Source organism: Balaenoptera ricei, chromosome 7 (genome assembly GCF_028023285.1).
Source record: "Balaenoptera ricei isolate mBalRic1 chromosome 7, mBalRic1.hap2, whole genome shotgun sequence".
NCBI classification, from domain to species: Eukaryota; Metazoa; Chordata; class Mammalia; order Artiodactyla; family Balaenopteridae; genus Balaenoptera; species Balaenoptera ricei.
The window spans coordinates 35,118,200-35,132,975 of record NC_082645.1 but is presented as its reverse complement, the minus strand read 5'-3'; the positions used below and the strand labels follow the sequence as shown (position 1 = coordinate 35,132,975).

At 35.5% G+C, this 14,776-nt stretch overlaps 1 protein-coding gene across 15 annotated transcripts in view; it reads left to right on the top strand.

Moving 5' to 3' along the window:
* Nucleotides 1-14,776, top strand: part of GTDC1 (glycosyltransferase like domain containing 1) — a 453,605-nt gene that overhangs the window by 87,467 nt on the left and 351,362 nt on the right. For 13 of the 15 annotated variants that reach the window (XR_009504185.1, XR_009504184.1, XM_059927776.1 and 10 more), the window contains exons 3-4: nt 2,206-2,276; nt 4,984-5,063. The exons of 1 other annotated variant lie outside the window; for it this stretch is intronic. The gene's annotated coding sequence lies outside the window, so the exon portion shown is untranslated. The remainder of the gene's footprint in view (nt 1-2,205; nt 2,277-4,983; nt 5,064-14,776) is intronic. One more of the 15 variants, XM_059927775.1, reaches the window with a different exon arrangement.

Sequence of the window (14,776 nt, the reverse complement as noted above, 5' to 3'; positions counted from 1 at the left end):
TCTTTAATTTTATGCTGCCCAATAAGCACTCATGGTTTACTTTTTGTTGTCTTTGTCCTCATTCAATGATACTTGCAATGATTTAGAACTTATTTGAATAGCTGATTGCTGGACAGTTCACTTTATAATGCTGCTATAATCTTCAATTCAGGAATACCTCTTTTGCCCCCTCGCCTTTTGTGAGGGTTTCTTGTAGTCTATTGACGAGAATTTGAAACACATTAATTGAATGCCTGGCATACAAAGTACTTTGCTGGATTATGCATAGATATAAATATGAATTGTACACAAACTCTGCTGCCACAGAAACAAAATCTGGTTGGGAAGACACACACATATACTGTACAACGATAGTATAAGTAGGATTGTGGTAGCTGCTCTTATTGGGGTGTAAGCCAAGTTGGTGTTACTACAGAGGAAGGAGTAATTACTTCTGATAGGGTGAATATGGGTAAGCAGTTGACTTAAACCTTCATGGATGAAATGGGATTTCAGTGGAGTCTTGAACTGTATATATGTAGGAATTTGACAGGTAGTAAAGGTGAAAGGATTCCAGAAAGAAGAAGTAGCACTAGCAGTGCTTGATGGTGGGAACGTATATGGAATGTTTGATAAATGGCAAGGAGTCTGTTGTGTTTGGAGTAATGGTAGGCTTGTGGCAGTGATAGGAGTTGAGGCTAAAAAGGAACTTGGGACCAAATTTTAAGAGATCTTGTTTCTTGTTAAGTAATTTTCTTTCTTAGGTAGAAATAATCATATGTTTTTGAGAGGATGGACACTAAGGTACCTGTAAATTTCAGAGGAAGAATGGAAGACAGATTAAATATAGTTGAGGTTGAGGATGATAAGGGAGGCTGAGGGCAGAAGGGCTTGGGAGGGGAGGGCCTGATACCAGAGGTTTGAGGTGGGTCAGCTAAAAGCCCTGCAGGTTGTTGATGTGTTCAGAGTTGTGCAGCAGTGTCCTGGCTCCCAGTAGTGGGCGCTTTCCAATTTTGAGCCTTCTTTCCACTATGTCATTTTGGAAGACTGTGGAGACTAAGTATTTTAGCCTGAATTCTACAATAGAAGAAAGCAAAAGGAGAAAAGAGTTGAATGAACGAAGAGTATCTGCACATTTCTTCAGTTCTTCTTTGTAATTGGGATTTTGGCTGCTGTACTTCCTAGGCTCTCGGTTCATCTTCTTGAAGTAGAACTTGCTATTGGTCCCTCTTTGAGAACCAGTTCAACTGGTTAATAACATTTTTCACTCTGTATTGTAGTTATATCCAGGCTTGAGGCCAGAAACTATATTTGGGTCATTTTAATATCACAAAACACTTAGCCTAATTTTCAGAATGTAATCATTCAATAAATGCTTGTTGAATAAAGCAAATGCGTTTATGCTTTGCCGTCACACAGACCTTCCTGCTCTCTGCACATGCCAAGCATATTCCATCTCAGTATCTTGCTGTGCCTGTTGCCTGGAAGGCTTTAGATCCAGGTCTGCAGAGCCTCCTCCCTCTCTTCTTCTGGTTTCTGTTTAGATGTCATCTCATCATCAGTGAAGCGTCCTCAGTCAACTCCATATAAAATCCTGCCCTTCCCCAACCCCAGTCCTCAGCAGCCCTTATTCTCTATTACCCTGTGTTATTTTTCTTTATAGTACGTGCCACCATCTGATGTACATTTACTTGATGATTGTCGTTTTACTCCAATTAGAAAGAAATTTCTTATGATAACAGGAATGTTTGTTTTGTTGCCCAGTTTATCCCCAAGTACCTGGAACAATGATGGGCACGTAGTAGGCACGATAGATATTTGCTAAATGAATGAATGGTAAAAACTAGACTGAAAAGGAAAATAAACATTCATTTGCAGGTTTGTTTATTGTTTTATACAAGCAATGGTATTGTTACAACTTTTATGATATCAAATCATTAATATTGCTCTCAGAAAAATAAAAACAAATTCTATTTTTTATAGATTGTGCCTGTGAAATCTAATTATGGATTAGTATTTGTTTTAAAAATATTTGAATGCCAAGCATATCCAGTTAGAAAACACTTTTATTATCCATGCCAGCTTAATTTTTAAGGCAGTGAAATGGAAGACTGTCATTTCAGCAAGCAACTTATTTTCATTTGTGAGAATGGAATATTTTGAATATTCTAATTGATTTTTGAGGATGGTTTTACAAGAAAATAATCCTTGTTTCTATTTTCTCAGAAAGGTGTGAGCTTATGACTGACTTTGGATAAATGTCTGGAAGAGCGTCAGTCAGTCCCAAAGTAAAAAAGGTCAGTCTTGAGATACTGAAAACTTTAAAAAAGACCTGATTAAAAAAATTATTTTATATGTGTATTTAAAGTTTACAAAGCAATCTAGACTGCTTATCATGAGTTCAGCCTTCTCTTTTATTGTATTTTATTGCAAATTCACTTGGATATTTTTCCAGAAATCTGAAGTTTGTAATTTGGCAGTAAAAAAGTTGGTTATCAAATCAATATTATTATTATTCTTTAAAAATGTATTTATTTTTGGCTGCATTGGGTCTTCGTTGCTGTGCGCGGGCTTTCTCTAGTTGTGGAGAGCGGGGGCTACTCTTCGTTGCGGTGCGCGGGCTTCTCATTGCGGTGGCTTCTCTTGTTGCGGAGCACAGGCTCTAGAGCGCAGGCTCAGTAGTTGTGGCGCACGGGCTTAGTTACTACGCAGTATGTGGGATTTTCCCGGACCAGGGCTCGAACCTGTGTCCCCTGCATTGGCAGGCGGATTCTTAACCACTGCGCCACCAGGGAAACCCTCAAATCAATATTATTATATGGCTTTTAGTGTCATAAGAATTCCCTTTTGGAAACCCATAGAAACTCATTTTTTCTCACCATAAACTTTATGTCACTTTTCTGTAAGGTCAGAGTACTAATGTTGGAGGTGATCTGCTCTGGGACAGAGAGTCAACAAATTGGTAATAAAAGTTAAAAAATGCCACATGGCTCTTTCCTAGGATTAGGATTTCTTCTTCATATCAAGTTCGTGCTCGTTTTAAAATGTGGAAAGTTATATATTGATAGGTGTATTCTTAGTTTCCCTTTAAAAATAGATGGAATGATAAGCTTGTCTCTAATTTTTCATTTACATGTTTCATATTTTTATTAGTATTTTTGTGTTTTCTGGAAGTTAGTTTTTAATTACGTGTATACTTTTAGTGGTAGGTTGTTTTCTTTCTACATTTGTAAGTGAAGTTTTTCAGTATAGATGATTTTAAAAATGAAATATGATGAAACAGTTACATTGGAAAACAATTCCAGGAATAATAGAGTTATTTCTTATTACTTGAAAATGAAACATGGTGTTTAAATTGTAAAAAGTACTAGAACTTGGAGGCTCCATTTAAAAATGTTTCTCTACTAAGCCTAAGTTGCCATTGAGTTAATATTAATTAATTAATTAAAAATAACAGCTTTATTGAGATATAATTCACATGCCATAAAATTTAACTTTATCAAGTATCCAGTTAATATTTATTGAGTATCTATTCATCTACTGCATGTATCTAAATATAGGAATGATCTGAGTGGTTATGAGAGGAGACAGTCTTTTAATGTTGCAGGACTGTGTCTCTAGTAGTTGGATAGCCAATGAGTCTCTTTCTTTTTTCAAACGTGTAACACATATGGATGATAATGCAATAACATTTTTCTTCTTTCTTAATACAGACACTTTGGAAATTACGTGTGAAACTAGAAGTTCTTTCAATTTTATTCACCTTAATTAAATATTTCCCCTTATTTCAAGACGCATACCTAATTATTTACGGCTCCAGTTAATTTTGCCATTTTACTTGAACTTTAAAACTTTGAGTTTGTGCTATACTTACCCATGTTCCTATTCAAAACCATAAGTACCAAAATAATATTTTAGTTCTTAACACGCTCTGTCAAAGTACAGCTCCAGATTTCTTATATATAGTAAATAAAGATCTGTTTATAATTATTTAATAATTCGAGTACATTTTTAAATTAATTGAGTATTACTTTTATTTCATGCATTAGGCAAGCAGTATTTGCAAAATCAAATTATAGTGTTTGTGACTAACCCTAGCTGCATTAGTTTAACCCTTGATGATTATTTTTTAATAAGTTTCCTTATAGCAATAGCAGTTAAAATAATTTGAAAACCACTTGCAATCTCCTGAAGGGGAGGAAGCCTTCAGTAATTGGGAAGTAGTTTGTTATTTCAAATGATTTGGCCTCCTTCCCTAAAGTTAAGAAAAATTTATAGTTTCTTTTAAGTTGAAACATATTCAGTGAAGATAACTTGAAGAATAAAATGAAGTACAAAGAGAAAAACAAAATCGCTCATAATTCTACCATAAATGATTATTTATATCTACCTGTGTGCATGTGCACTCTCTCATGTTTATCTAGTCATTCCATCATATATTTTAATATATTCATTTCATGCAGTCACACAATAGTAGAGACATTTTCCCATGCCAGTAAACAGTCTTCATTATGATTTTTGATCATTAATCATTTGATCATAAGAAATCCTTTTTTTTTTTTTTGGGTATTTTGATTGTTTTCAATTTGGGGCAAAGACTTTAAGAAAGATTCTTGACAAGTTCCAGAGTTAATTGTTGGAAGTGTTATTGTTGAATCAAAAGATATGCACAGTTTTCAAACCTTTTGTATTATGTTCAAATGTGATAGGACATTTTAATACTTTCAAGCAGATCTAGCCTTATGCATTAGTAGAGTAGGTAGCAGCCTTCAGGCTGTGTTTTCAGGACTTGAGAAGGGTCCTTTTAATTCACAACTATTCTCATCTACAATTAACCCTTGAACAGCTCAGGTTTGAACTGCATGGGTCTGCATATACCAGGATAGTTTTCAGTAGTAAATACTACAGTACTCTAGGGTCTGTGGTGGGTTGGATTTGCACATTGGAAGGAAATTACTATAAATTATACATGGATTAACCTCCCTCTTCCTCTTGTTCTTCAAGGATCAACTGTACTTTGCAGAGGGCTGAAATTTCACCATCACCTGTCGCTCCTTTGTCACGTACAGGTGCTCCCAGGAGAGGTAACACATTGCGCCCCTCAGGCATTTACTCTGAACAATCTGAAGGAGTTTATCTGATATTTTAAATTTAGTTCTTGCAAGTAAAGTTTAGAAACAAGGCAGGAAAAGGGACATTAGAGCATTGAGCAAGAGGGATAAGTGGAAGCAAAGTATTTCTTTACTTCATTCAGTTCTACTAAAATCAGTTGAATGACCATTATATGAAATACAGGATATTATATACCTAGTTTTAGGAGTTTAAGTTATTATCTCTCTCAACAGTGATTCAGGCTGTTTGTTAACTTTGAATGCTAATTAATCCAGTAGAGAGACTTACGGTCCCAGATATGGAACACATATATGCTAGTAGAGTTGCAAGGGGGAATTAATTAACTCCTAAGCAACCTTACTCTGTTTGAACACACTGTTTGCAAACTGTGAAATTACTTCCTTAAGAGATAGTGAGGATGCAGAGTGCGGTTTTGGGTAGTTTGCAAAGAATACGCTGTGCTGTAGGGTCTGCCTCATTAGACCAAATATTTGTATTATTGGAATGTCTCCTTGAAAAACCATTTGATAAAGAGATAATAGTGACAAGCAAGGCCGCTAGATAGATAAAAGTCATAGTGCTTGCTCCAATCAGGGAACTTTGAGCTATTGCCTCTTATCTTCTTTTAGTGGAAACTTGTGTGTCAGATGATATGGGCAAGCCTGTGCAAAACTATGGAGAAGGGTAGACCTTCTAGAAATTATATACCCTTGTCTGTGTAATGCCTTTACATTACTCAATAGGCTCATTCCTAAATATCTTCAGGATATTAAAATCCCAGTCTATTATTATCAGACTGACTCTTTCTCTTATAATAGTGAGTAGCTAATGATATGCCCCTTGTGATATTTAAAAATAGTGATACAGCTCTCATTAACACATCTGTTAGCCCCAGATTTACTCAGTCCTTGTCTAAACTGGGTTTCTGGGCTTTTTAAAATTTATCAGTAACAATCCCTAGACTCTATCTAGAGATGACTTCTTAAACCACCAATAAATGTCTTAGACTATTGGCAAATCAGAAGATGCTTGAAAAATATATGGCAACTAGAAAAAGACCTGTTACAGTAAATAAATAGAAGAAAACACACTTTGAACTAATGCTACTTCTAATAAATTTCTATATTCATGTGGAACTTTGTAGATGAGAGAAGTGACACTAAATATTTTAATTGATACATCTTTATGGTTTTATTGATTTGGATCTTAAAGGACAGATTCTGATACTGGCTTCACGTCATACTTCCTAACACCATTTAAAAAATATGTTACTGCAGGGTGACTTTCACTGATATAAAATGAATTTTAAAATACTAAAGGTATCTAACATCAGTACTAAGCTCTCTACTCCTCTATGGAAATTTCTTTTTCTTCTCCCAACTGTTTACCTGATACTCTTTTGCCCCCTGATTTTGCATTTCTTTTAAGTTGATTTCCTTCACTGATAAACAGATTGAGTTGTGAGATTATGTCCTTTTTATTTTTCACTGGAAGTGAGTAAATCCAGAACGTTATACTTGGTGACATTTATTTCAACTCATCAAGGGAATGCCACCCATGTTTGCTTGGTTTGCTGCACTTCAAATAGGACATTGAGAATGCTTGTGTGTTAGCGTAACCCTGCTATCTCTGTTTCAGAATTAACTGAAAATGTGACATGTGCCTCCCACTTGGAGAGGGAAACTTCTCAACAATTTTTTTTAGTTAATACGTATTAAGTTCTTAAAAGATGTTTGAGTGAGATGCACTAGTGCCAGGGTAGTTAAGAATCTGTTAGTCATTTTGTTTTAAATTTGTTTGGTGTATATATTTATAATTACCTTGCACAAACTAGGTCTGAGTTAAAATTTGGCATAGAAGTCCATGTAGGGTAGCAAGATAATGCTTCTGTCTAATAAAAAATGTCAGTCTAATGATTAAACCAGTTGAATCCTTCCAGGTTATAGACTTGACTGTCCTTTGGTTAAATATTCTTAACAGAGTCCAGTCAGGTCAGAGAAGGTAGTTGCCCATGGTATGAAACATGATTTCCAAACACCTCAGCAGGACTGTTGGCAGAACTGTTTTCCTTAGAATGAGGTGTGTCATTTTGAATACAATAAGATGCCACCTGTTATATTTAGATAGTGATAGAAAGTGTGCATTAAGTTCTGTCCATGAGAGTAAATAGTAATTAGTGGTAGTAAGGGGTGATTATTTTTGGTTGATAATAATAAAGGTCTTGGATGAATTAGGAAGGAATTGTCGAGGGAATTGCTAAAGGGTTTTATGTGTTTATAGACTCAATGCACATTTGCTGAACACCTTCTGTTTGCTACGTGCTGGGGGTATAGTGATAATCAAGCAGACCTGGTCAGTTTCCTCATGGAACTTAATATCCAGGGGAGGAAATGGGTATTATGTAATCACTCATGTAAATGTAGTCTACAAGGGGTAAGTACTGAGAAGTACTACAGATTGTTACATCAAGGGGGCCCGGACTTTGTTTGATGGTGACTGTAGCTAATTATGAAATAGACTGAATATAGCCCTATGGCTGACCTCCTCCCCTCCCATTCTACACCTTTCTTGCTATATGAATCTTGGATATTGTCTTTTGTCCATCCTATTATCCTATCAAAAAATTGCCAATCTAGAGCTGGGGGATGAAGGATAAGGGTTGTGAGGTGAGGGGAGGGATGATTATACAGGACTCAGGAAGAAGTCACAAAAGTTTGAGTTTTGTGATCCTAACCATTTGGTATTCAGTTTTGTGTGACTTATACCACCGATGTCGTAGATTTACAAACTATTGGGAGTTCTTTTTAAATGTAATATGCAATAAATATATCTATCATCTTATACTGGCATTTACATTCCACATGCATATACATTTATACTGCAATATATACCATTACGTAGTAATAATTATTAAATATTGATATTCAATCCAAAAACTACAAAGACTAGGAAATGGAGGCACCTTTTACTTAGGTCATATCAGGTGCCTGGAAGGAAGTATAATGGAAAGATATGTGAATATGGGGTTAGAAAGCCTGGGTTTAAACCCTTGCTCTGTCACTTATTCTTTGATGCCAATAGTCTCTATTTCTTCTTCTATAAAAGAGAAGTGATCGAACAGTGGCACCAGCCTTCCTTCCATCTATGATTCTGCGATTCACCCTGGCTTCTCCACTTAGGGGTCCATATCCGAATGGGTCAGATAGCCCTATTTTCTCCCACTGAGCTGATTTGCAGCCCATTTCAGGAAGGTGGAAAGCTTGGAGAAATGCCATCTTGAGAAAGCAAATACATTATTCATCTTGTCAAACTTTTATAAAATGCATAATTGTTGGCAGAAAGTATTTAAAAATGCCTTTTTTCCTTCCCTGTTGAATAAAAGCCTAATTACTAAATGTGGAATGGGATCTCCAGATTGATGGTGAGGGAATTGGTTTCTCATCCTACTTCCACTTTTAGTATTAAACTAGGATGACGATAGATCAAACAGAATAAAAAACGGTAGGTGATTTTCAAAATTCATGGATCTCACAGATATTCTCTTAGGCCGTGAAACTTGCTTTGGCCTAGAATTCAGTTGCTTATGGTGTTTCTCCCACTTCTTTAACCACTGTTACTTCTGTTGCATTAGTAGGTTAAGACAAACACTCATCTACATGAAAATAATTTATTCATTTCAATAAATTCAGTGAACATTAAGAAAAAAGAATAAGTATTTGAAAGAGAGTATAAAATGTGTTCAGATATACTAGCTGCTTGATTTAGTTTAGGCTTCAGGAATAATGGGAAATCACTAGTAGCAAGTATAGTGCTGCCTGACACTGGTTTGCTCAGGACCTGTGTTCAGGTGAAAACAATGTTACTTCTTTAAGGGCAGAATCAACTTCCCATTTCCTCCTGATCTTCAGTTCAACTCTACAAAAAAACTTAGTAACATCCACTATATAGCAGATCCTGGGATAACCCCCAGGAAAATGATGACATGATCCACATCCTCCAAATTTTTTACAGTCCCATAGGGAAGCAGAACATGGAAATAGAGTGAAACAAGTAAAATGCTACTGTACAGAGTAGAAAAGAAGTTATGTTTAAGAGGAGTTCTGGGAAAGGCTTCTTGGAGTTGGTGATTCACATGCAGAAATTTTAAGAAAATTTCATCAGGTGAACTTGAAGAAAAGGCTGACGGAAAAGAGATAAAGGTGTGAAGTCACAAGTGTAAAATAGCCATGTGAGTGTGAGTACTTGGTATTGCTTTGATGATCCTGGGGAAGTGGGGGAAGAGGATTGAAGTCAGAGAAGGGGAAACAAGGCTGTAGTGAAAAGAAAGGAAGAGGCCAGAAAAGGAAGGTCTTAACTGCCATGTGTAGCGCCTTGGGTTTTGTCCTTAGGTGATGGAGATATGGAAGGTTTTTGAGCATGTCGCTTCATGATCAGATTTGCATTTTGTAAGATTATTTGTGGCTGGATTATGGAGAATGGTGTGATGGGAACTGGATTGCATGGTAGCATGGAGACCTAGTTAAAAGGGTAATGCAATAGTTCAAATGAGTGATGAGATAATTTTCTGGTATAAAATCTCCGATTGATTCATAAATACACTGCCACATTTTAAAATGTCAGCAAATTGAAAATATTTTTAGTATTCAGTAGAACTAATTCATTGCTACTTTTATAGTTTAAAATTATTCATGAAATTGATAGCAATGACAAATTGAAAGAGGGTTAATATTTTATTTGTCTGTGGAATTAAACCAGTACACTAACAGAAAAATTTTTCACAGTTGTAATTTTGCTATTAATGTGGAATATTACTTTACAAAATGTAAGGTAATGAATTTGTTTTATATGTATATACATATATATATCTAGTTGTGCAAATTATGCATATTTGAAAACAAGTGAATGATGTCATACTGTCGGTACATGTAGGTATTTGTCGAATTTGCATTTGATACTGATAGTTATAACCAAGACTTTGTGTTAATTCAAGTCATGGCATAAGTGATGGATATTTTTAAGCAGAAAGTTAAATCCCAAATCGAGAAAGAATGAAAATATTTGTCAGGGAAAATTAAATAGCCGTATATGCATATATGACTGTAATTTTAAAAAGAGCATGTGTTAAAAGATCATTGCAAATCATATATTTGGAACAGCACATTTGAAAATAGCTTTAAATTTTCTCACAAACAGTGTGGCATATAAGTCTTCTTACCAGATCTTGGTTTTGGTGCATAAGTCCTCACTTCTTAGTTATCACAGCAGGAAATAAAAGTCAGAGTTGATGAAATTAGAATATCCGTAGCCTTGTGGGGGAATAGAATATTAGAGTGCTACATCTTTTTCAGTATGAACCCAAGATTAAAAAAAAAATGTTGCTATTTAAGTACACAGTAGTATACAAGTTATCATAAATGTTAGGTTGTATGCCCCATAATCAAATGGAATAATGATCAGTTTCTGTTGTATGTTATCTTCAATTCAAATTAATGCTCAGGAATCCAATTTCATGCCTTACTATTGGTCAGACTTTCTTTATTTGTGTATAATATTGTGAATGCCTATAGTTTTAGGATTGCAAGTTTATTGCACTGCATTCAATGTTAGATTATTTATCAGTCTTCAGAGATTACATTGAAGCTTTAGGGGTTAGGATGTATTTGCTATGCATGATTTTTATGACATTTTTTATAATAACTTTTTCATAGGATCTGTTTATCCTTGTCTCTTTTTCCCCCCATGTCATAATAGAGTGTATTATAGTACTTTGAAGAAACTTTTTCAGCAAAATATATTTTTACTACACATTTACCCTTAATAGGTTCTGTTAGGGGAATCAATGACAATATGTTTCAAAGCAGAAATCTTTTCATGCTTGTTTTTTTTTTTTTGTTTAATGAGATTTCAGGTATATTTGAACAACTGGGGTTTCCCTGATGACTCATTAAAATAAGTGAGTGGGCTGGAAGGTAATACGAACTTTTCTCAGTACTGCCCTATTTTACTCTGCTGGGTTATTGGCTGCTTTTTAAGTAGAACCTGGGTGTGTTGGAGCTGGTGGTTGGAGGTTCAGAAGGGAAGAGGGGAAAGGGTCAGTTAGGAAATACTAGGTAAACCTCTGATGACCTATTGGGAAATCCTACTCAAATTCTACTTTCCTCAATTTACACCTTTTTGTGTTTAAGCTTTCTATTTTTGCTCTGCCAAGCTCAGCTTTCCAAGTACTGTATATAGGCAAATAGAAAATATATTTTCAGCAATTGATTGAAGTTTAAGGTATCAAGCCATGTGTGGATTAGCCTGTGGAATCAATTTCTCATGTGTGTGGGATTAAAATCGTTAAAACCATCATCACTGAAACCGTACCTTCCTACAACTAGTAGCAGTAAGGTGTCTGTGGAATATATTAATACAACACGTCCTCTAATTTAAAATTATTACTTGGTATTTGGTTGGAAAATTATTTGAATATTATAGGTAACTGCATTGACATCATATATGGGGGCTAATTATGGGTTTCTAATGTGACTTAGCTTTAGTTTTTAAAAATCCACATGAGATATTTATACTTAGCACATCTTTTTCAATAAATCAGTGGCATATGGCAAATTTCCTTTAGCTATACTGTTTAAAAAAAAAACCAGAAAACTGAACTACCACAGCAGTTGTAACTGTTAGAGGAGGTAGACAAAAATGTAGTTCACCTTGAAAATGATCATGGCTCAAGGAATAAAGAAACTGGGTCAACCTTAAAATAAATGCAGGTACGATGACAAAAGTTTTAATATAAATTTAAAAATATTCACAGTTGGTTTCAGACTACTTTTGTTCTTGGTGATCTTATCAATAATGCATTTTTTGTTTTTAATTGAGATGACTCTAATGGCACCTTTTCATTTTGGTCAAAATATTTATATGAAATACTATTGTGATTTTTCACCTTCTATTCCCTTTTAATTGTAAATGTACATTTTTGGAAGGCAGATAATTCTCCAATAGATCATTTTGACCTCTGGTAATCTTAAATAGAACTTGAAGTGGTTTAACATTCCTATGTCCTAGCTATCACTTTGACTCTTTTGATATTGCTAAATTAATGTTTAGCATTTAACCACATATCATTAAATCATAGTATTGATAATGAATTAAACTTTCATAAGGCTTTAATAGTGTAGCAGGTTCTCATTCATCTGGTGTCACTGGGGAATAAAGAATGCTGAAGAAATGAGGTTTTTTAAAACTGAAGCTTAGTTGTTTAAGCAGAAAAACTTAAAAGCTGATAAAAATTTATCTGAAACATTTTTTATGCTCTTTTAGGGAGTATGAATGGATTGGCCATTTACTCATAAAATATCATTCTAGTGTCATGTAGAAAGGACGTGGGCTTTCTGTTTGGTGTTTATTCTCCAATGTGGGAAGTTTTGTTTGTTTGTTTGTTTCTTCCTTTTAAAATGCCATACCTCTAATTCTAATATACTTACTCCGTTTAATTGTTTCAGGGCTTAAGGTCTGTGGTGGTACATGCGCTAATGCCTTAACAGATTCATAAATTCAGGCACCTATGTAAGACATTTGGCTGCATGTAGGCTCACCCAGCATCTTTTGGCAAACACCTGGCCGCAGCTTCCTGCCATGGAGGAGACCCTGGAGTGAGGACTTTCAGTGTTGAGGCCCTGTTAATGCTGCTCCAAACCACTCACTCTCCAGTAGCCATTGCTAGTGGTGCAAAATGTCTGTATTTACCTGGAGTGCTCATGAGCATCTATTATGTCGGGTGACCATCTTCAGTTTTCTGGGATTACTGCTAAAATGGGCAAATGGTGTACTCCCTTTATCTTTTAGGAAATTCCAGCGTAACAGCAAAAATCCTTTTTAACACAGTGTCTTTTTTTTTTTTACCCTGACTCCTGCTCATATATTTCCAGCAGTGTTTTCTAAAACAAAGCTCAATCAAGCACAGTGAAAGTATTTGAGCAGTTCTTTAATGTGCTGTAATGACATTTGGTTTGAATCTTATATTTAAAAATCAGGTTCCCCTCTTTTGCTTGCACCTAGTGGGAATCATCTTTCTTCCAGGTTGTGCTTAAAGAAGACTATAGGGGAAGAACATAATTTCTTCTTGCTGCAAAATTTGCAGTAGAAGTAAATGGGGGAACTGCCAGGATATGTCTGTCTCCACAAAACAAGCAGAACAAATTTCCATGAATCAAAGCCACTAAGTATAGTTTTCAGAGATGGTAGGACATAGTTACTTTCCCTAGAAAAATACCCCAAATGCAGGCACACCCGTTGGCCACTAGAAGAATGCTCAAGTAAAGGCTAGTTCAAACCTGTACATTTCACTCTTCTTACTGAGCTATTAAAGGGGTGGAAATCTACTATAACTATAATCTTTTTTCCGCTTTTCTATTTTTCAACCTCCCACACGCTTGGTGTTCAGTTCTGCTTAGTGAGTGTCTTGAATCTACAGCAGCACCTACACGTACTGCCTCCACTGTGGCTGATAGCTTGTAGATAACTCATGATTCAGACCCATAAGAAACATCTGTTAACTTAGGGCATGGTACGTGCTCTAGATTAATCATGGAAAAGGGCAGAGTAATGAAGAATCAGAAAGCTTGTTTTTTTCCAAATATTAATGCTGCTTTCTTTGAGGTTATATATGAGTGGAATATTCTCTAGAGTGGTTTATATCACATTCCATCACTTGGGGAAATATCTCAGGTCATTTTTATAAGAACCTTTTAGAGACCTTTTAAGCATATGCACAGCATATACACCTTAGTGTGGTTAGGTCAGAGGAAATAAAGCAAGATAGCAGATATCTGTCATGTGATGCAGTAAGCAAATTAGTGTTAAACTGCTTTTATTTTTTCTTGAAACCTTTGATATAATTTTCAAAATTGCCTTTCACTAGTTTCTCATTTGCTTTCTAGAAGTTTCCTTCATTTGCAGGGTTACTGGCTACCATTTTGTTAAACCTGGAGGCTGTTTGTTAACTTACTGAATACAGCATTATAAAGTTGAAGTCACCAGCCAGCCTGAAAAAATCGAGCTGCATAGCGCAGTCTCTGACCTTACTTCTTGCCCACAAAATCTGCAGTACTCTCAAATTTGTATTTGAAATACAAGCTGCTGATGAGGAATGGGTAACACCCACTGCCTTTCAAATGCATGTGTATATCTACTTTTCCCACCTTTCCTTGGTGAATAGGGAGCTGTGATTGAAAAGAACTGATTTTAAAATGCTGGAGGATTCTATCTTTACTCCTTAAGTAAGGTGGTTTATCCTAATAATGGGAGGGGCAAAATACCTTATTTCTGTTTGTCAGCTGCTATGCTTCAATTTTATCTTCACAGCACACCTCTGAGGTTAGTACTGTTATCCCCATTTTAGAGAAGGTGAGACTAAGTCCTACAATGTTAGGTAACTTGTCCAAGGTCCTACAGCTAGGACATGACAGAGCTGAGCTTCAAACCTGTATCTCCCTGACCCCAGGACTCACACCTTTTCCACCCAAGGAGCACTGCTTCCTATTTTACAGATAAGTGAAATATGTGTTTGTATCTTTTCCCCAAAAATGCTCATTGGAAGATTTAAGACATCAAGAAATAAGCATTTTTCACTTCAGTCATTTCTTGGAGAACCGTTTGAGACGTTTTGCTTTGAAAGGCAATTTAAGCA